This window comes from Mobula birostris, chromosome 8, assembly GCF_030028105.1.
Source record: "Mobula birostris isolate sMobBir1 chromosome 8, sMobBir1.hap1, whole genome shotgun sequence".
Taxonomy (NCBI): domain Eukaryota; kingdom Metazoa; phylum Chordata; class Chondrichthyes; order Myliobatiformes; family Myliobatidae; genus Mobula; species Mobula birostris.
Window position 1 is genome coordinate 35,440,256 of NC_092377.1, and position 21,852 is coordinate 35,462,107.

General features: G+C 41.3%; 1 protein-coding gene across 3 annotated transcripts in view; it reads left to right on the plus strand.

The window, feature by feature from the left end:
- Positions 1 to 21,852, plus strand: part of prkcea (protein kinase C, epsilon a) — a 651,762-nt gene that overhangs the window by 588,496 nt on the left and 41,414 nt on the right. The gene's annotated exons all lie outside the window — the stretch shown is intronic.

A 21,852-nucleotide genomic window follows, 5' to 3' on the forward strand; every position in this document is an offset into this window, starting at 1 on the left:
CTTCTGCCCTGACACCGACCTTCGATCCGCCTATCTCCAGAGCCACGAAATCTCAGCCCTTTGAAGGTGAGCTGAGCTCTTAGGCCAAGCCCTTGGCGTGCCAAACAACGGCCTGTTGTGAAACCCTGAGAACAGGACCCATTCCTGCAAAGGACTATAGTCAGCATGTAACTCCAGTTCAGGATCTTCAAAAGAACCCTGAAAGGGGAAAATAGAAATATTAAAGATGGAAATAGAGCTGTTTCCAAAGATGCAAACGAAGGAGCCGGCATTAGGCGCCATTAACTATTATCAAAATAGATACAGTACTATGCAAAAGTCTTAGACAGGCTAGAATTTTTCTCTGATTTTTGGATGGTATGGCCTCCATAGACACCTGATTTCAACATCATCAAGGCTATCTGGGATAACCTGGAGAGAGAAGCAAGCGAGACAGCCGAATTCTGTAGAGGAACTGTGGCAAGTTCCCCAAGATGCTTGGACCAACCTACCAGCTGATCTTCTGGCAAAACTGCACAGCGTATCTAAGAGAACTGATGCAGTTTTAATGACAAAGGATTGTCACACCATATATTGAATTTAGTTTTTTTCTGTTTATTACTCTTTTTAGTATTTTTTGATGTGTTTTCTTTGTAATTGCCCTTACGTGTTGGGCCCAGGACAGCTCCTCTGTAATGATAACAGGATTTAGAGTGTTTCTCTGTCTAAGTATCATCTTAATGATAGGACATGGGTTTGGCAAATTTTTGATCATGTGAACATGATGTGAACTCACATCTCGGGTGAGTTGGGCAGGGTGAAGCCCCATTTATAATAGGACATTATGTAGCAATACACGGCAAGGACAGGATCTGCAGGTGTGTTTTGATGTAGAATGTCCTCAACTGACCCTGTTTACTCTGCTGTCACCTGAATGATGGTAGCAAGATTACGAATGTTCCATTAAAAAAATGCAAGTTGATTTTCAGTAGAGTTGTTTACTGTGCTTTGGTCTGTTGTCTCTGATCATTTTCATGTATAGACTTGTCCCAAAAGCTGAAGTGAAGATTAAAAAAAAAGGTTTTCTTTTGTAATTTCACCATTGCTGCAAGATGTCAATTCCCTTTAGGCTGAAGTGTGCCAATTTAAAACCAAGGAAAAATGATAAACCAATTTCTGGGGATGGAGGGAATCCAGTGAGGGTGAGGGGTGGGGAATGTGGAGTGAAATGAGAATTTAAATTCTGCCTTTCAGTTTTGACATGGGGTTGACCATCTGTTTTCTTGGGGAAAAAATCACATTGCCACCCAGCACTGCACTGGATTAGCTACATCAGAGAGCTTGCAATGTACCAGTTGGAGGTTAAACTTTACTTTTAGAACAAGGGCCAGTTGGCCAAACTAAAACATTTTAGAGTTCTGAACTCTTGGAGAGGTCGTTGGTCAGAACCGTTTTATGCACCAGATTTATCTTGTAAGGCTGTTGTGTACCCTAGACTGGAGAAATAGAGGAGGATTATAATATTTGATGACATAAGTTCATCTGTTGTTTTTCTTTCATTGATCTTGACGTTTGAGTGATCATAACGTTTGATCCTGAACGCTTGGGATCGAAACAACAAAACCACAGTGAAAATTCAATGGGTTCAGTTCAGTGTCATTGGATTTCAGGGGTATAAATTGAACACATCATGAATTGGATTAGACTAAATTTTTTACATTCATGAATCTGTCATTTTTAACATTTTGAAAGTTCTATTCCTCCATTCACCTGATTTCCTTCTGCCTCATTGATCAATATGAAACAAATCAAAGATCTGCAATAGTCTGGTGTTGCATATAATGATTAAGAATAGCAAAATGTCTTATCTCTATTTAATGCACACCCAGAAAATAAGATGTCAAAGTCAAATTTTCCTCCACAGTTTCTGTGGATATTGTTCCATTAGAAAATTAGAAAATTCCATTAGAAAACTATAAGAGAAAAATATAATTATCTCATTTTTCACTGAAAGTTAAATTTAACATTTTCCTTCCCACAGCCACTAAACGTACAAAGTCTATCTTATTTACTGCCCATTATGCCAACAGTGTTTAGAGCAGCAGTGAAGGTCCTCCATTTCTGGCACTGTTCAGGGCTTTCTTCATCATGCTAGTAACTGTCAGCCTTGCAAGACCCCAGTGGAGACTCAGGAATACCTTCAAAGTCAAAAAAAAGAGGGAAACTTCATTGCTGTTTCCATAACAGGCAAATTTGATTACTCCACCTGTAATCTAAATCCCCACCACAACTGGGACTCCATCTCAGGTTTGTTTTTGACTCATCAGTGCAAGGGAAGTGATCATTTAAGGAGCATAAATTTGTTAAAGTTACTGGAGAAATGAATCCATCTTACTACTTATTTTAAAGTGCACTTAATTACAATTTTCATGACTAAAAGATATTTAAGCTAGTAAAGATGTTAATGCTGTGCTTTCTTTAGTATTTTAAGTTAGAAATCATAAGCAGATTTCTTCTTTAAAGGAAAAAAATGTCCACTTCTCTATTTTGTATTATTTAAGTTTATCTCTTTCACAAAGATAAATGCCACAGTAGTGGAAATTAATTTTAAAATACTGATTAGGAATTTAAAAACATTACACATATTTTGAATTGGCATCCATTTTGTACTTTCCCAGCCCACATACAAACTGATGCACAGACTGATAAGATATTCTCAGGTTTCCAACAGTGCTGTTCAGTAAATAGACCTTTAGTAGAGACATGGGAGATAAAGTATTCTGTGTTTCTTCACTCTCCTCAAGGGGAGGCTCTTGATCTCAGCTTTGTGCTTACAAGAGAGGAACATGACTGACACCAGTAGCTGGACAAGTTGGGAGTTAACCTGCCTCGAGTCACTCTGTGTCATATTCATTCATACTCCAATTCATTGCAAAGCCTCCTATGGAGGCTTGGTGTTTGAAAAAGCTTCAGATTAATCTATTTTAGCACTCTCTGAAATAAGCTAATTCAATATGGGAAATATATGACATTACCGTTGACTGAGGAACCAATTGTGAATTTTCACAGTTTCCAGAACTCGTCCATTTCAAGTTTGACGGCAAGGCAGGGTAACATTGAAAAAAGAACTGTTTGTACTTAAGGTTAAGTGGATAGGGACTGAAGCATAGAATGGGTTTGCAAGCTGATTCAAGAGAGGCCCAGAAGTGAACCTGATCCGTAAGGAGTAATCTTGCCTTCTCTCTTGTCCAGAATCCAACCACTGGAAGATTTGCCTGACAGGAAAGGAGAAGAGATTCCATAATCCTTGTCATCCCCCTTTCCCCCTTATTCACTTAATCCCTCTACCAACAACAACAAATGTAATAATTGATACTTGATACTATAAAATTGTAAAGCAAACCAAACACTTGAGGTCTGAAATAAAAACAGAAAATGCTGTAAGTACTCGGCAGGCCAGATAGCATCTGTAATTTTTCAGGTTGATGACATTTCATTAAATCGGCTACCAAGTATTATTTCAACGTCTCAACAATTTCAGGTTTGTTTTATTTTTGTCTTTTAAGATAGAAAACCTGTTTTCTTTTAGCTTCTTAAAGGTTCTGTCGCTGATGACTGGAGTCTACTTCAAATAGATATTCTACAGCACGACTTTCCTGCCACGTACCAATACCATGAAGCAAGGGTTCAATGTACCCCAGGTTGGGAACCACTGTTCTATAGGAACTAAGGAAATTGGTTACAAGGAAAGGATAGGGTACTGAGAAATTTGTAATACTATTATACTGGCTTGTTTGTACGTATGGGTGTCAATAAGTTAGGTGTCCTTAACCAAAAGACAGCTTGCAGGAAATTTCATTTTACATAGTTAACTCCATTAAATTTCCCCTCACTTTGCTATGGTCCAAAGAAAAACTTATAGCCAAACCAATCTTCTCTCTTAGCTAAAATTCCCTAACCCTGATAAAAAAAAACAGAGTCTCCTGTGCACCCGCTGTGCTGCTATCATATTATATTATATCCCAAACAGTACAGTCTTTTAGTGGTAGCCCCACTGGTAGTTATTGTACAGATCAAGCATGACATCTCTGCTATAATATTCTATGGCTCAAATGATGAGGGCAAAATTTCACATGGCCTCTTTAACCTGTCCTATGTTCTTGAGGAGTTGTTGGATTTGCTGTGCAAGGATCTCACGTTCTTCTACACTTCCCAATATCTCAATGAAATTCAATATATGGAATTATCCTTATGGAAAGAGTGAAGGTTCACAGGATCAAAGAGTGAAGAGTAGTTGTTTTTTTGACGTTATTTTTGGCCTAAATTGTCTTGGAATAAGCCCTAATAAAGAGCGTTGGCAGCCTATTTTACCAAGCCCATGGCCAATGTAGAAGTGGAGCACAGGACGACAGCCTACTTGCTTCTCCTGCTTCCCAGACATTTTATCCCAGAAGCAGTGGGATCAACAGTAATCTCCAAACTGTCAATCTCCTAGAAGTAGCTTCCTGTTTCCCCTTGAAAAATTTAGCTGAATGATTGCGTAATATATTTTCATTAGAAGGCTGTGAACTATAGTTCATTTAAAATATTCTGGATCAGAACAGAAATTGTGTTTATTTTATAATTCTTCAGGAAGTCCAACCTTTTTAGATAATTAAGTTTAATGATATTTTGACTTTGCCCTATTACCGTTAATTGTACTGAATGTAAGGTCCATCATACAAAGTTGTAATAGAAAAATCTAAATCATAGACTTACTGTACAAATTGCATATGGACATGTTTCCCAAGCCTACACAATAAGCAGTAGCTATTCATACCGAATAATCACTGAACCTTCCCTTGGAGAGTCAGCAACATTTTCTGTATGATTTGCGAACAATGGGTTTGCTCAGGAGCGGAACAATAGGAAAGCAAAGGGCAAGAGTTCATGATCCTTTGAAGCTGATAACCAGACATTAATGGCCTTTTGCCTATTACTGTGACTAACAGTCACTACATTTCTATGACTGATCCAGTCCTTACTTGGAAAAATATTATGGATTGTCTGAAATATTCAACTTGAAGTGGGTTATCTGATCTTAAGTTAATTGATTATCACTTCACACATGGGAAAACAATCTGTGATCTGTCCAACGCACCCTCTCAATCAATGTCAGCAAGACCAAGGAGCTGATTATTGACTACAGCAGGAGGAAACCGGAGGTCCATGAGCCAGTCCTCATCAGGGGACCAGAGGTGGAGAGGATCAGAAACTTCTAATTCCCCAGTGTTATCATTTCAGAGGATCTATACTGGGTCCTGCACGTTAGTGCCATTACACAAGGAAGTACAGCAGCGCCTTTATTTCTTTCAGCATGTCATCTAAAACTTTGACAAACTTCTATAGATGTGCTGTGGAGAGTATATTGATTGATTGCATTACAGCCTGGTATAGAAACACCAATGCCTTGGAATGGAAAAGCCTACAAAAAGTAAAGGATAGACCTTATACACCTTTATCAAGTCACCTCTCATCCTCCATTCCAAAGAGTATAGTGCTAACTCACTCAACCTTTCTTCATCAGACATGCTCTCTAATCAAGGCAACATGCTGGTAAATCACCTCTAAAGCTTCCACATCCTTTCTTTCCTGTGGAAATCAGGACTGAACATAATAAGTGTGGTTTAGCCAGTGTTTTACAGAGCTCCAACATTATCTCACATTCTTGAACTCAGTCCCCCAACTAATGAAGGCCAGCACACTATTGGTCTGCTTAGCCACCCTATCAGCTTGTGGAGCCATGTTGTATGACTGACCAAAACATTAATGGTTTCACAAAGTTAGTATTGGCACCATGTGAATGGTCTCCTTCTGTGTATATAACCTGCAGCCTCAGTTGGGATGTTAATGTAATTAGAGGTTACACAGTCTTTAATACTACCAGCTCTCTCTGATTGGGCATCCAGTTAAAATCTGAGTTGCATTGTGTTACATTACTGTATGAAATAGCAATCTCAGACTTGTAGCCCAACTGGATAGTTCTTCATCAATGTTTTTCAAAGTTTCATGTCCAGACTAATCAAGAATCTATCAACCTCTGCCATAAATATACCCAATGACTTGACCTCCCCAGCCACCTGTGGCAACAAATTCCACAGACTCTCCACTCTCTGGCCAAAGAAATTCCTCCTCATCTCCATGCTAAATGGAAGTCCCCCTCTTCTGAGGCTGTGTCCTCTAGTCTTGGACTCCTCCACCGTAGGGAACATCCTCTCTTCATCTACTCTATCAAGGCCTTTCAACATTCACTGGGTTTTGATAAACTATGAAAGAATAGAAATTATTACTTAGTTCAACAAATTCCCGGTCATGAAATGACTAGTTCATTCACTCCAAGTAATATGACATTTTTCTTCAGGTTCTTTGATATAACAGTAGCAATAAAAACATGAAAACATTTGGATGGAAAAAATATGTAATTCAAACACTGTTGTGATTTGTCTGTCAAACTAGTGTTACTTACTGATGCTATCCTTTGTATTCCTTGATTCTCCCTGCCTCGGGCCAGATTTCCTTCTGTCAACATTTGGCACAAGCCTTGAGTTTATCATGTGATTGGAATATGGTCAGTTCCCATTTTGAAAGATTCCAGCTTTCAACTAACTAGGTGGAAGTATTTTTTCCATGAGGTAAAAAAGATCAAAGGAGCGGTCATTGACAAGGGTGATCTGAGGCAGAGTGGTAGGGCTTTGACTCATTCGGGCTTTGGCGATAACGGGTCGAGGCAAGGTAGGTTACCTGTGAGGAATAGAAACGGGGTATGTGTGTGAGGCCGGTGTTCTGTACTGGGTGTCAGATATGGGAAGTCCACATCTGCGCCAGGTGCGTCAAGCTGTGGCTTGTTAGTGACTGCGTTAAGGAACTGGAGATGCAGCTCGATGACCTTCGTCTGGTCAGGGAAAGTAAGGAGGTGATAGAGAGGAGCTATAGGCAAGTAGCCACACTAGGGCCTTGGGAGACAGATAAGTGGGTAACACTCAGGAGAGGGAAGGGCAGGAGTCAGATACTAGAGAGGACTCCTGTGGCTGTCCCCCTTAACAATAAGTACTCCTGTTTGAGTACTGTTGGCGGAGGGATGGCCTACCTGGGGGAAGAAACAATGGCCGCGCCTCTGGCATAGAGTCTGACCCTGTGGCTCAGAAGGGTAGGGAAAGGAAGAGGATGGCAGCAGTAATAGGGGACTCTATAGTTAGGGGGTCAGACAGGCGATTCTGTGGATGCAGGAAAGAAGTGCAGATGGTAGTTTCCCTCCCAGGTGCCAGGGTCCGGGATGTTTCTGATCGTGTCCACAATATCCTGAAGTGGGAAGAAGAACAGCCAGAGGTTGCGCATATTGGTACCAACGACATAGATTGGAAAAGGGAGAAGGTCCTGAAAACAAACTACAGAGAGTTAGGAAGGAAGCTGAGAATCAGAACCTCAAAGGTAGTAATCTTGGGATTACTGCTTATGCCACACGACAGTGAGTATGGGAATAGAGTGAGGTGGAGGATAAATGCATGGCTGAGGGATTGGAGCAGGGGGCAGGGATTCAGATTTCTGGATCTTTGGTCAGGTGTGACCTATACAAAAAGGATGGGTTGCACTTGAATCCGAGGAGGACCAGTATACTGGCGGGGAGGTTTGCTAAGGCTATTGGGGAGAATTTAAACTAGAATTGCTGGGGGGTGGGAACCAAACTGAAGAGCCGGAGGAAGGAGCGGTTGGCTCACAAGTAGAGAAAGCTTGGAGACAGTGTGAGAGGGAAGATAGGCAGGTGATAGAGAAGGGATACGCTCAGACCAATTGTTTGAGATGTGTCTATTTTAACGCGAGATGCATCATGAACAAAGCAGACGAGCTTAGAGCATGGATCAGTACTTGGAGCTCTGATGTTGTGGCCATTACAGAGACTTGGATGGCTCAGGGGCAGGAATGGTTACTTAGAAGTGCCAAGCTTTAGATGTTTCAGAAAGGACAGGGACAGAAGCAAAAGAGCTGGGGGCGTGGCACTGCTGATCAGAGGTAGTGTCACGGCTGCAGAAAAGGAGGAAGTCATGGAGGGACTGTCTACTGAGTCTCTGTGGGTGGAAGTTAGAAACAGGAAGGGATCAATAATTCTACTGTGTGTTTTGTATAGACCACCCAATAGTAACAGTGACATCGAGGAGCAGATAGGGAGACAAATTCTGGAAAGGAGTAATAATAACAGGGTTGTTGTGGTGGGAGATTTTAATTTCCCAAATATTGATCGGCTTCTCCCTAGAGCAAGGGGTTTAGATGGGGTTGAGTTTGTTAGGTGTGTTCAGGAAGGTTTCCTGACACAATATGTAGATAACCCTACAAGAGGAGAGGCTGTACTTGTTCTGGTATTGGAAAATGAACATGATCAGGTGTCAGGTATCTCAGTGGGAGAGCATTTTGGAGATAGTGATCACAATTCTATCTCCTTTACCATGGCATTGGAGAGGGATAGGAACAGACAAGTTAGGGAAACGTTTAATTGGAGTAAGGGGAAATACGAGGCTATCAGGCAGGAACTTGGAAGCATAAACTGGAAACAGATGTTCTCAGGGAAATGTACGGAAGAAACGTGGCAAATGTTCAGGGGATATTTGCATGGGGTTCTGCGTAGATACGTTCCAATGAAATGGATAGGATGGTAGGGTACAGGAACCGTGGTGTACAAAGACTGTTGTGCATCTAGTCCAGAAGAAAAGAAAAGCTTACGTAAAGTTCAAAAACTAGGTAATGATAGAGATCTAGAAGATTATAAGGTTAGCAGGAAGGAGCTTAAGAGTGAAATTAGGAGAGCCAGAAGGGGCAATGAGAAGGCCTTGGTGAGGAGGATTAAAGAAAACCCCAAGGCATTCTATAAGGATGTGAAGAACAAGAGGATAAGATGTGAGAGAATAGGACCAATAAAGTGTGAATGGAACCGGAGGAGATAGCTGAGGTACTTAATGAATACTTTGTTTCAGTATTCACTATGGAAGAGGCAATTGTAGGGCTGACTTACAGCGGATTGAAAAACTTGAGCAGATAGACATTAAGAAAGAGGATATGCTGTAGCTCTTGGAAAGCATCAAGTTGGATAAGTCTCTGGGGCCAGATGAGATATACCCCAGGCTACTGTGGGAGTCGAGAGAGGAGATTGCTGAGCCTCTGACAATGATCATTGCATCATCAATGGGGATGGGAGATGTTCCAGAGGATTGGAGGGTTGCAGATGTTGTTCCCTTATTCAAGAAAGGGAGTAGAGATAGCCCAGGAAATTATAGACCAGTGAGTCTTGCGTCAGTGGTTGGTAAGTTGATGGAGGAGATCCTGAGAGGCATAATATGATTAGGAATAGTTAGCATGACTTTGTGAAAGGCAAGTCATGCCTTACGAGCCTGACTGAATTTTTTGAGGATGTGACTAAACACGTTGTTGAAGGTAGACCAGTAGAAGTAGTGTATATGGATTTCAGCAAGGCAGTTTATAAGGCTAATTGAGAAAGTAAAGAGGCATAGGATCCAAGGGGATCTTGCTTTGTAGATCCAGAGCTGGCTTGCCCACAGAAGGCAAAGAGTAGTTGTTGACGGGTCATATTCTGCATGGAGGCCGATGACCAGTGGTGTACCTCAGGGATCTGTTCTGAGACCCCCTTCTCTTCATGATTTTTATAAATGACCTGAATGAGGAAGTAGAGGGATGGGTTAGTAAATTTGCTGATGACACAAAGGTTGGGGGTGTTGTGGATAGTGTGGAGGGCTGTCAGAGGTTATAGCAGGACCATTGATAGGATGCAAAACTGTGCTGAGAAGTGGCAGATGGAGTTCAACCCAGATAAGTGTGAAGTGGTTCACTTTGGTAGGTCAATTATGATGGCAGAATATAGTACTAATGGTAAGACTCTTGGCAGTGTGGAGGATCAGAGGGATCTTGGGGTCTGAGTCCATAGGGCACTCAAAGCTGCTGCATAGATTGACTCTGTGGTTAAGAAGGCATGCGGTGCATTGGCCTTCATCAACCGTGGGATTGAGTTCAGGAGCTGAGAGGTAATGTTGCAGCTATATAGGACCCTGGCCAGATCCCACATGGAGTACTGTGCTCAGTTCTGGTCACCTCACTACAGGAAGGATGGGGAAACTATAGAAAGGGTACAGAGAAGATTTACAAGGATGGTGTCTGTATTGGCGAGCACGCCTTATGAGAATAGGTTGAGTGAACTTGGCCTTTTTTCCTTGGAGCAATGGAGGATGAGAGGTGACCTGATAGAGGTGTATAAGATGATTAGAGGCATTGATCATGTGGATAGTCAGAGGCCTTTTCCCAGGCTGAAATAGCTAACGCGAGAGGGCACAGTTTTAAGGTGCTTGGAAGTAGATACAGAGGAGCTATCAGGGGTAATTTTTTTTACACAGAGAGTGGTGAGTGCGTGGAATGGGCTGCCGGCGACGGTGGTGGAGGCAGGTACAATAGGGTCTTTTAAGTGACTCCTGGATAGGTACATGGAGTTTAGAAAAATAGAGGGCTATGGCTAACCCTAGGTAATTTCTAAGGTAAGTACTTGTTTAGCATAGCATTGTAGGCTGAAGGGCCTGTATTGTGCTGTAGCTTCTCTATGCTTCTATGTTTCTAATAATCCGGTAATGATTCAGGTTCAGTTCCCAGCTTCTTAATTATGCAGAATGAATAGACTAGCTGGTCCATGCTGTTGTTATAGCTTCTAGTGAACCTCCTCACATCTCTCTTTACCTATCCCGATCAGCAGAGCTTGCGATTCCTTGTTTGATAGTTTGAGATTTCTTACAGTTACTCTGTAATATATAAAATATTTCATTCTTCTTCTACATCAAAAGTTAATTGATTTTTTGAGAAGAGTTTATCTTTAGATGTGTTGTTGAAAAATTTCCCTCTCTTATATGAAGAGTGAATAATGTGTATAATTCGTTACTAAGATGAAAAAAAAACATAGAAACTACAGCACAGAAACAGGCCTTTTGGCCCTTCTTGGCTGTGCCGAACCATTTTCTGCCTAGTCCCACTGACCTGCACATGGACCATATCCCTCCATACACCTCCCATCCATGTATCTGTCCAATTTATTCTTAAATGTTACAAAAGAACCCGCATTTACCACCTCGTCTGGCAGTTCATTCCATACTCCCACCACTCTCTGTGTGAAGAAGCCCCCCCTAATGTTCCCTTTAAACTTTTCCCCCCTCACCCTTAACCCATGTCCTCTGGTTTTTTTCTCCCCTTGCCTCAGTGGAAAAAGCCTGCTTGCATTCACTCTATCTATACCCATCATAATTTTATATACCTCTATCAAATCTCCCCTCATTCTTCTACGCTCCAGGGAATAAAGTCCTAACCTATTCAACCTTTCTCTGTGACTGAGTTTCTCAAGTCCAGGCAACAGCCTTGTAAACCTTCTCTGCACTCTTTCAACCTTATTTATATCCTTCCTGTAATTTGGTGACCAAAACTGAACACAATACTCCAGATTCGGCCTCACCAATGCCTTATACAACCTCATCATAACATTCCAGCTCTTATACTCAATACTTCGATTAATAAAGGCCAATGTACCAAAAGCTCTCTTTACGACCCTATCTACCTATGACGACACTTTTAGGGAATTTTGTATCTGTATTCCCAGATCCCTCTGTTCCACTGCACTCCTCAGTGCCTTACCATTAACCTGTATGTTCTACGTTGGTTTGTCCTTCCAACGTGTAATACCTCACACTTGTCAGTATTAAACTCCATCTGCCATTTTTCAGCCCATTTTTCCAGCTGGTCCAAGTCCCTCTGCAGGCTCCGAAAACCTTCCTCACTGTCTACTACACCTCCAATCTTTGTATCATCAGCAAACTTGCTGATCCAATTTACCACATTATCATCCAGATCATTGATATAGATGACAAATAACAATGGACCCAACACTGATCCCTGTGGCACACCACTAGTCACAAGCCTCCACTCAGAGAAGCAATTCTCTACCACCACTCTCTGGCTTCTTCCATCGAGCCAATGTCTAATCCAATTTACCACCTCTCCAGGTGTACCTAGCGACTGAATTTTCCTAACTAACCTCCCATGCGGGACCTTGTCAAAGGCCTTACTGAAGTCCATGTAGACAATATCCACTGCCTTCCCTTCATCCACTTTCCTGGTAACCTCCTCGAAAAACTCCAACAGATTGGTCAAACATGACCTACCACGCACAAAGCCATGTTGACTCTCCCTAATAAGCCCCTGTCTATCCAAATGCTTGTAGATTCTGTCTCTTAGTACTCCCTCCAATAACTTACCTACTACTGACATTAAACTCACCGGCCTATAATTTCCCGGATTACTTTTCAATCCTTTTTTAAACAACGGAACAACATGAGCCACTCTCTAATCCTCCAGCACTTCACCCGTAGACAGCGACATTTTAAATATTTCTGCCAGGGCCCCCGCAATTTCAACACTAGTCTCCTTCAAGGTCCGAGGGAACACTCTGTCAGGTCCCGGGGATTTATCCACTTTAATTTTCCTCAAGACAGCAAGCACCTCCTCCTTTTCAATCTGTACAGTTTCCATGGTCTCACTACTTGATTCCCTCAATTCCATAGATTTCATGCCAGCTTCCTTAGTAAATACAGACGCAAAAAACCTATTTAAGATCTCCCCCATTTCCTTTGGTTCCGCACAAAGCTGACCACTCTGATCTTCAAGAGAACCAATTTTATCCCTTATAATCCTTTTGCTCTTAATATACTTGTAAAAGCTCTTTGGATTATCCTTCACTTTGACTGCCAAGGCAACCTCATATCTTCTTTTAGCCCTCCTGATTCCTTTCTTAAGTATTTTCTTGCACTTCTTATACTCAAGCACCTGATTTACCCCCTGTTTCCTATACATTTCATACAACTCCCTCTTCTTCTTTATCAGAGTTGCAATATCCCTTGAGAACCAAGGTTCCTTATTTCTATTCAATTTGCCTTTAATCCTGACAGGAACATACAAACTCTGCACTCTCAAAATTTTCCCTTTGAAGGCTTCCCACCTACCAATCACATCTTTGCCAGAGAACAACCTGTCCCAATCCACGCTTTTTAGATCCTTTCTCATTTCTTCAAATTTGGCCTTCTTCCAGTTCAGAACCTCAACCCTAGGACCAGATCTATCCTTGTCCATGATCAAATTGAAACTAATGGTGTTATGATCACTGGAACCAAAGTGCTCCCCTACACAGACTTCTGTCACTTGCCCTAATTCATTTCCTAACAGGAGATCCAATATTGCATCCCCTCTAGTTGGTCCCTCTATATATTGATTTAGAAAACTTTCCTGAACACATTTTACAAACTCTAAACCATCTAGACCCCTAACAGTATGGGAGTCCCAATCAATGTATGGAAAATTAAAATCCCCTACCACCACAACTTTATGTTTCCTGCAGTTGCCTGCTATCTCTCTGCAGATTTGCTCTTCCAAGTCTCGTTGACTATTGGGTGGTCTGTAATACAATCCCACTAATGTGGCCATACCTTTCCTGTTTCTCAGCTCCACCCATAAGGACTCAGTAGACAAGCCCTCTAATCTGTCCTGCCTGAGCACTGCTGTAATGTTTTCCCTAACAAGCAATGCTACTCCCCCACCTTTCATTCCTCTGCCTCGATCACATCTGAAACATCGGAACCCTGGAATATTAAGCTGCCCCTCCTGTAGCCAAGTTTCACTAATTGCTACAACGCCATAATTCCACGTGTCAATCCACGCCCTCAACTCATCCGCCTTCCCCGCAATACTCCTAGCATTGAAATATATACACCTCAGAAGATTTTTACCACCACTCACAACCTTTGTATCAGCGGATTTGCTTAAACTTTCAACATCATTTATTTTCACCCCAGCCACACTGTCAGCTCTGGCACTCTGGTTCCCATCCCCCTGCAAATCTAGTTTAAGGCCTCCCCAATAGCACTAACAAACCTCCCTGAAAGGATATTGGTCCCCCTGTGGTTCAAGAGACCAGATACATTCTGGTTTCAGTCTCAGTGCCCTGTAGTGTGAACTGCAAACAATAATACTCTTTTCAAGAGAAAATCAGCAACTTTGCACTCCGAAGCACCCCTGGTAACCTCTGTTTGAATAGTGAATGTGTGGAGTGTCGTGCAAAGCAGAAAGGACTGAAAATACAGCAGATCAGCTGAACTGGTCCAAGATGACTGAGTAACATTCGTCTTTCACTCCAATAGATCTGAAATTAATTACCAGCAGAGACTGTACCTGCAGTTCCCCCTGAGTTACGTTTTAGAGTCACACCCAAGTCATCCTGGGGCTTGTTGGGAGATGGCTTCTTCAAAATTCCTGATATCTCACCTCCACCACCAGCCATCTCCCCCACCCCCTACTCTCCAAATAGTCTTCAAAACTCAATCAGACTCTACTGTGCATATTTACACATTGAACTACTTTACCACACTTTGGCGTATGTGTGTGGTAAGATATGGATCCTGAGCATCTTGTGGAAAACTGGTACAAGTCCCCTATTCAGCCCCTCTTCAACATGTAAAAGACCTTCACATTCAGTGCAGCATATAAAAGAAGGCAGTACAGGCATTCAGGTCTGTACCAGCTCATATGTGTACATTCCTATTTATCCCATTCTACTGAGCCTTCTCGTTTAACTCTGCATTTCAGACTGCACCAACACCAACAGTCAATTGCCAAGATAGCTCATTATTTAACAAAATTGAGTATTATTTTAGCTGGAAAGGTTTATAAATGGGCAGTGAATTGAATAGTTACAATTTTTAAAATGATTTCCATATTTAGTTCATTTTCAGAATTTTCTTTCCTCTTTCGGCCCATTGAGTCTTATCCGCCATTTCGTCTCCACCATTTCCCTCTCAACCACATTTTTCTGCCTTCTCTCCGTAACCTTTCATGCTTTGACTAATCAGGAGTCTGTCAGCCTTAAATACACCTAATGACTTGGCCTCCACCACTGTCGATGAGAGCAAATTCCACAGATTCACTACCCTCTGGCTAAAGAGCTTTCTCATCATCTCCATTCTAAATGGATGTCCCCCACTCAGATGCTCTGCCCTCTCGTCCTAGACTGCCCCACCATAGGAAACATCCTTTCCACATCCACTCTTTCAGTGCCTTTCAATATTCGATAGGTTTCAATGAGAATCCCTTCTGCGGGGGAGACAGAATCAAATGTAAGGTTTGGCACAAAGCCACAGAAGTAGTTTATGACAAAAGAAGGAATCACACCCTTTTGCTTAACAAAGTCATTTATACCTTGCTGGAGGTAGACATATCCAAAGAACTTCAGAGCATTATTGATTACTAATCAGCGAGTTTTATATATTCTTAAGAGTTGAAGAGGTTGTTCTGTCACTAATAACTGTGATTCCACTCATGTGATCTCAGCCAAACTTGACAATCTCTATTCTAATAGCTGGCATTCCCTTAACTATAATAGAAGAAATATTGCTTTAAGTTCTGTTGTGGTAGCTTTGTCTGATGTAACACAGTAAATTTGTACTGCCCTGAATTCGACAGTACCATGGGAAGATGGTGTTGAAGAAGCTTATGAGAGGGAAAAGACCAAGTACTCTGAACTGGCAACTGAAGCTGCCCAGAATGGCTGGAAGACCAAGATTTTCCCTGTAGAAGTGGGATGCAGGGGATTCATTGCTGCAGCTATGACCAGTCTATTGAGGAAGAAGGGGGTGAGGGGTCACTCCCCCCAACAAGCAATCAAGTCCTTGTCAAATGCAGCAGAAGAAAGCAGCTACTGGATTTAGATTAAAAGGAAAGACAACATCTGGGCTGCAAGATGAAGATAGGAGGATATGGAACTGAGGGGGGTGTATCTGGGACACCAGGTAGCACTGTTGAGCCCTCTGGAGACGTCGTGGGCTTATCAACGAAATGTCAAAGAAGGAGGCTGCCCACCTGATGACCCCGATGACGTACCTACCCTCCCTCCTTGTCACCACTCCAAGTCCACTGCCAACATCGAGAGTGCCGACTTACCATAGGGATTGAAACATCAAGTCCTAGTAGCTCTACTACTAGACTCTACCTGTTCTTCATTTTCTCTGACAAAAGGCAAATGAAAACAGTAACTGCTTAGTCTCCTCAATAGATTGAATTGGATATTTATACAGTAAGTATGGTAGTGGATTTTATGTATGTTTAAAAGCCATTTGAAGAATTAATGCTTTGATACCAACAGATGCAACATTGATAGATTCAATCTTTTTTATCTGATGTTCTAGCCATCATATGTTCAAACCAGATGAGCCAATATTAATGTATTTGCACAGATTTCACTTATATAATTTCAATTGGAAAAAGGAATGTAAAATTCCCCTTAAGAATGAGGAAATCTTGAGTAGCAGTTTGTTTTGATAGTTATTGAGATGTCATATTGTAATTACATTGACTGGGATGAACAGATCTATATTTCAGGAGCAAGTCTTTTGACAAACTACCATTGTACTGCAGTTTATGAAGGATCAAAGTATCTCAGGCAAATGTTTGACAGTGTATATATTAGCAGTGGAAGTTGCTGTATGATTTGTATTTTAATAATAATGAAAGATCAGAACTACTACTATTTGCGAGTGGGAAAATATATCTTACAAAGATGTCATAATTCACCTGTGAATTTCTAAGAAAATGTATCAAGTTTAAAATCAGAATCAAAACTATTATCACTGATTTAAACGACATGAACTCTGTTTTGTGGCAGCAGTACAGTGCAAAGAAATAAAAGTTTTGAAAAAGTGCAAAATGAAGGATTAATGAGGTACTGTTCATGGATCATTGCAAAATCTGGTGGCAGACCCACACTCAGTGATTTGGGAAAAGTTTCGTCCCCTCCACCATCAGATTCTGACTGGTTCACAAATCTGTGAACACCACCGCATTATTTCAAGATTCAAGATTCAAGATTCAAAAAACTTTATTGTCATTCTAACCGTACATCAGCTCTGCAGGGCAGAATGAGACAGCATTTCCCAGGAGCAGTGCAATCATAATATAACAAACGCAACTCTAAATAATAAACATAACAATAAATAGTAAAACACAACAGCCACATGTCAGTTAAAATCAGTTATAAGTGTCCAGTGCAAGTTAAAAGTGTCCAAAGCAGAGTCAGGTGGAGCAGCTATTTAGCAGTCAGACTGCCTGTGGGAGGAAGCTATTTAGTAGCCTTGTGGTTTTAGTTTTGATGCTCCTGTAACGTTTGCCTGATGGCAGAAGAACAAACAGTTCATGGAGAAGGTGTGAGGGGTCTTTAATGATGTACCGTGTCTTCTGGAGGCATCGACTCTGAAAGGGGTCTTGGACAGAAGGTAGGGAGACCCCAATAACCTTCTCTGCTCCCCTAACCACCCTCTGCAAGGCTTTTTTGTCGACAGCACTGCAGCTGGAGTACCAGGTTGTGATGCAAAAGGTCAGCACACTCTCAACCACGCCTCTAAAGATGTTAGTGGGGAGTGATGCTTGTTTAAACTTCCTCAGAAAGTGCAATCTCTGCTGGGCCCATTTCACAATCCCAGTGATGTTCCTGGACCAGGTGAGATTGTCCGAGATCTGCACCCCAAGGATTTTTTGCACTATTTATTAATTACATATTTTATACTAATTTTATTTCTTTGCACTGTACTGCTGTTGCAAAACAGCAAATTTCACATCATATAAGCCATTGATAATAAACCTGATTCTGATTGTATCCAATGGCACATCATGATGAGACATTTCTGAGGGAATGAATATAAGTTAATCAATTTGCCTGAGTTAAATATCGATCTGGATACAAGTTAATCTCTCTGAAGAGCATTGTAGTACAACATTTATGTATTAGTCTTCTCCATTGTCGTCTCCTAACCTTAAATGCTGTATTTTTGTTGGATACAATTCACAATAACTCTCAGTACCTCAGGCATTTTTCCTCTTTGAGCCTAGTAAGTAGAGGAAATAATGAAAGTCAATGCTCCAAATTCAGTTGGGGATAAACTTGGCACTGTATTGCTTATATTGCCAATCCCAAACTAAAAGAGACCACCTACTACTGGATAATTTCAATACACGCCTAGTTCAAGCAACAGGCCTCTTTAGGATACAAAATGAGGTCCCATAATGGTCTGATTACAACTATTGAAGACAATTTAAGTAACAGCCGTCCTCTACCTCTAGTAGTAAAAGTATGATATCAGGGTGTACATCAATAACACTTGTTCCAGATGTCTGTATCCTCTCATGACGTGTACAGGCCATGCCGTGAGTACAGCCGCTGCCTTGCAGAACCAGACTTCCATCTGAATACATTAAGCACATTTACATTGTGTTTAAATCTGACATCAACAGCAATATAAACAACTTATTTTGCTGTCTCATAAATAATAACCCTCCTCCTAACTTTGTGTTTTTAAGTAGTGCAAATAATTGTTTTTCATCGCAGCTAGTGCATATCTCTTCCATCATTCTAATTGCCAGGGATTTTGTAGCAGCCATCTCCCTGCAGGCATTGATGTGTGCTCTTAAATGCAACGGGGGGAACTACAGGTGCAGTCTGCGCTGGTAATTAATTTGGGATCTTTTGGAGTGAAAGCTGAACGTTACTCAGTCATCTCGGGGCATTTCAGTTTGAGAAGGTGGAGAGTGAACTGAGTGAACTTTCTGGAGACTCTTCTCATTGAACTACTAAGCTATTTGCCGTAAAGAGAGTGGATAACTTCATTTTCTCCTTTCATAGATAACAGAACAAACATTTTAAAAATGACAATTTGTGTTATGCAATAACCTAAGTTTGTCATAGCCGGGGTGGTAGTGGGGATAAGCTCCCACTATCTATAAAGTGCTTCAAATAGCGTGCATCCCTAGCAGCCTCTGATGATCAAGTCTAACTCTTGGCCATCACATGTGGCCTAGCTACTGGGCCTGGTGGAACAAGAGAAGGGGCGAAGGTGGACCACTGGCCCCCCATAAACCAGTTGCTTCGGGCAGGTGGGGTTCGTCAGCCTTGGATGCCCAGGAGAAGGAAAACTCTGATTTTAAACCTCCCCTGCCTTCCAGCCATACCCTCCCATGGGAAAAGCTTTGGGAGTAAACCCCAAGGAAGAAATCCGGAGCCGGGGTCCCTAAGGCAGCTTGATGTTGTTTACAACTTCACTCTGGCAACCACTGTGACGACGCTGGTGCCAAGCTGTATCGGCGTTTGCCCTTCCCTTGGACTACATCAGTGATGTGGAGAGGGGGAACCCGCTGCATGGGCAACAACTGGTTCTTCAAATCTTCCCGCCCGGGCCTGCAACCTGGAGAGGACACAGTCCACCGCAGGCGCAAACCCATGATCCCCGGGATCAAAGGCTGCCCCTACTACGGCATATTTACTCAATTTGTAAAACGTCCTTATAAAATCCCATGTAGAAACTTATCTAAACGCAGAGCAGTTAGATGTATTTTCACGACATGGTGTGGTCAGACATTTCACAGTGGATGGATAGTGGAGACAGATTAAGGCTGCACCTTTATTTTGCCATTGGGTATCAATCATAATATCATCTCAATCTGTACAGCCAAAGATGAAAGCAGTTACTTCAAAATTTGAAATGAGGCTCATTTCTTTCTTTCAGAGTGGATGGAGATATACTTACTGCACAAATTAATCAAGTTTATGAAATTATTAGAGTCCTACTAGTCATGACACAGGGTCTGGACTTCAGAAACATCAGTGAGTGAAGAAGCAGATCCTTGCTAAATATAATTAGGTATCCCTGCTGTACAATGTCATCGGAGTCCATCAGCACATTACCCAAAGACACCAATAGTATACAGGCACACAATTTATCACTACAGAAAATAAACAAGGCAAGCATGTTTCCTTTTCTTTTAAAAATGCTACTTTTAGATGTGTGTTTTCATACTTTATAAATATTTTTAGAAGTAACCATAGAGTTATATAACATCTTTCAGAGTATCCCATTGAATATATTTGTTATTTTTAATATATAGTCAATATATGTAAGGACAGAAAATCAGCTGGGAACCTCAGATTAAAACTGGGAGAGGTGAAGCATGTTTGCAATTACCCCCACTTGCTGATCTGCAAAGGATCTAAGGACACAGTCAGGGACACCATCCAGCCAGTTGCTTTTCGTGGGTACACTCTCCAGAAGACAGACTTTACGTCTGCAGTGGTGACCATGCATTCAGCTGAAATGGAGGGTGTCAGGGTGGTGCTGACATTCCAGTCCCCTTCTGTTCATCAGGAATGGGATGCACTGTCATTAATGATTCTGTTTGACTTTGTTTTATAACCTGAATGTAAACCTTGAATCAACTAATGTCTGCTCTGGGACTCTGATGAAATAAAACCAATGTGATTTGATGGGGGGAGGAAATCTTGCTGTAGTTCAACTCAAATAAGTTGCATAAAGGAACCAGCTGAGATCTGTGTGAATTTCCAAAATGCATTCAGTAAGATGCCACATAAAAGGTTACTAAAAATGACAAGAGCACACAAGATTGGGCGATGTGTACGACTAGGGAATTAACTAAATGACAGAATTAGAGAAGCTGAGATAACTGCCTCAGTTTGGAGTGACAATTACTAATTAATGAATTATCATAGGGAGCAGAACAGGGTTCTCAGTTATTCACAGTCTATATTACTAGCTTGGATGAAGGAAGAGTGAGTCAGTAGCCAAATTTCCTGATGATGCAAAGATAGGTAAGTTGGCAAGGAGAACACTAGTGCTTGCAAAGAGATATAGGTGGTTTAAGTAATGGGCAAGAAGTGGACAGATTGAGTATAATATAGAACAATGTGAGGTTAGCATTTCTGAGGAAAGAATGTTAAGCAAACTATTACAGGCAACCCCTGCATTACAGCCAATTTAGGTAAGAATAATTCATCCTTACAGAATTCACAAAACACTATCCAAAAATTTGAGATACGGAATAAAATTTGTATTCACAAACTTTATTCAAAGAGAAGCAAATAAATAAACACAAAATTAATTTATTTCAAATCACATTTCTTAAAGCACACTCAGATGTCATAATTTCACATGATGGAAAATCGTGATATGATCTGTTTTCCAGGAATGCAACACCCATACCCCACCACCCTCTGCAACTTGATGGTAGCTGTATTTAGATGCAATGGGATTATATATGCTTTGGTACAGAAGTATCTGGGGGACCTGGTGCGTGAAGTACAAAGACTGGCATGTAAATGCAATGAAGTATTAAGAAGGTTCATGAAATATGTTGAATTTTATTGCAAGGGGAAGCTTTGATGCAGCTTTAAGGGCATTGGTGAGACCAGACTTGGAGTACTACATTTTGCTTTGGTCTCCATAAGGCAGAATACACTTGCATTGGAAGCAAAGCAGGGGAATTTACTGGGTTGACTTTTGAAATGAAGAAGTTGATGTAGAAAAGAAGGTTACACAGATTGTGCCTATCCAGACTAAATTTTAAAAAACCTAAATGTGATGTTATGGAGAAGTGTGATGTTCAGAGGATGCTTCCCCAAGCGAACTTGTCTAAGAACTAAGGGTCACAGCTTAAGAAAGAAGGGTCACTTTTATAAAAAAGAGATGTGGAGAATTTCTCTTTCCTTAAAAAGTCATAATTCTTGGAATTCTGTACCCAGAGAGCTATAGAGATGGAGCCATTGAATATACTCAAGTTGGAGATAAGTAGACAAGAATGTAGGACAGTAGTGTTCAGGCCAAGGATGGATCAGCCTCAATCTTATTGAATGGCAGAGCAAGCTCTGGAACCCAATTGACCTACTCCTGTTCCCATTCTTACTTGGCAAAGTTGTCCATT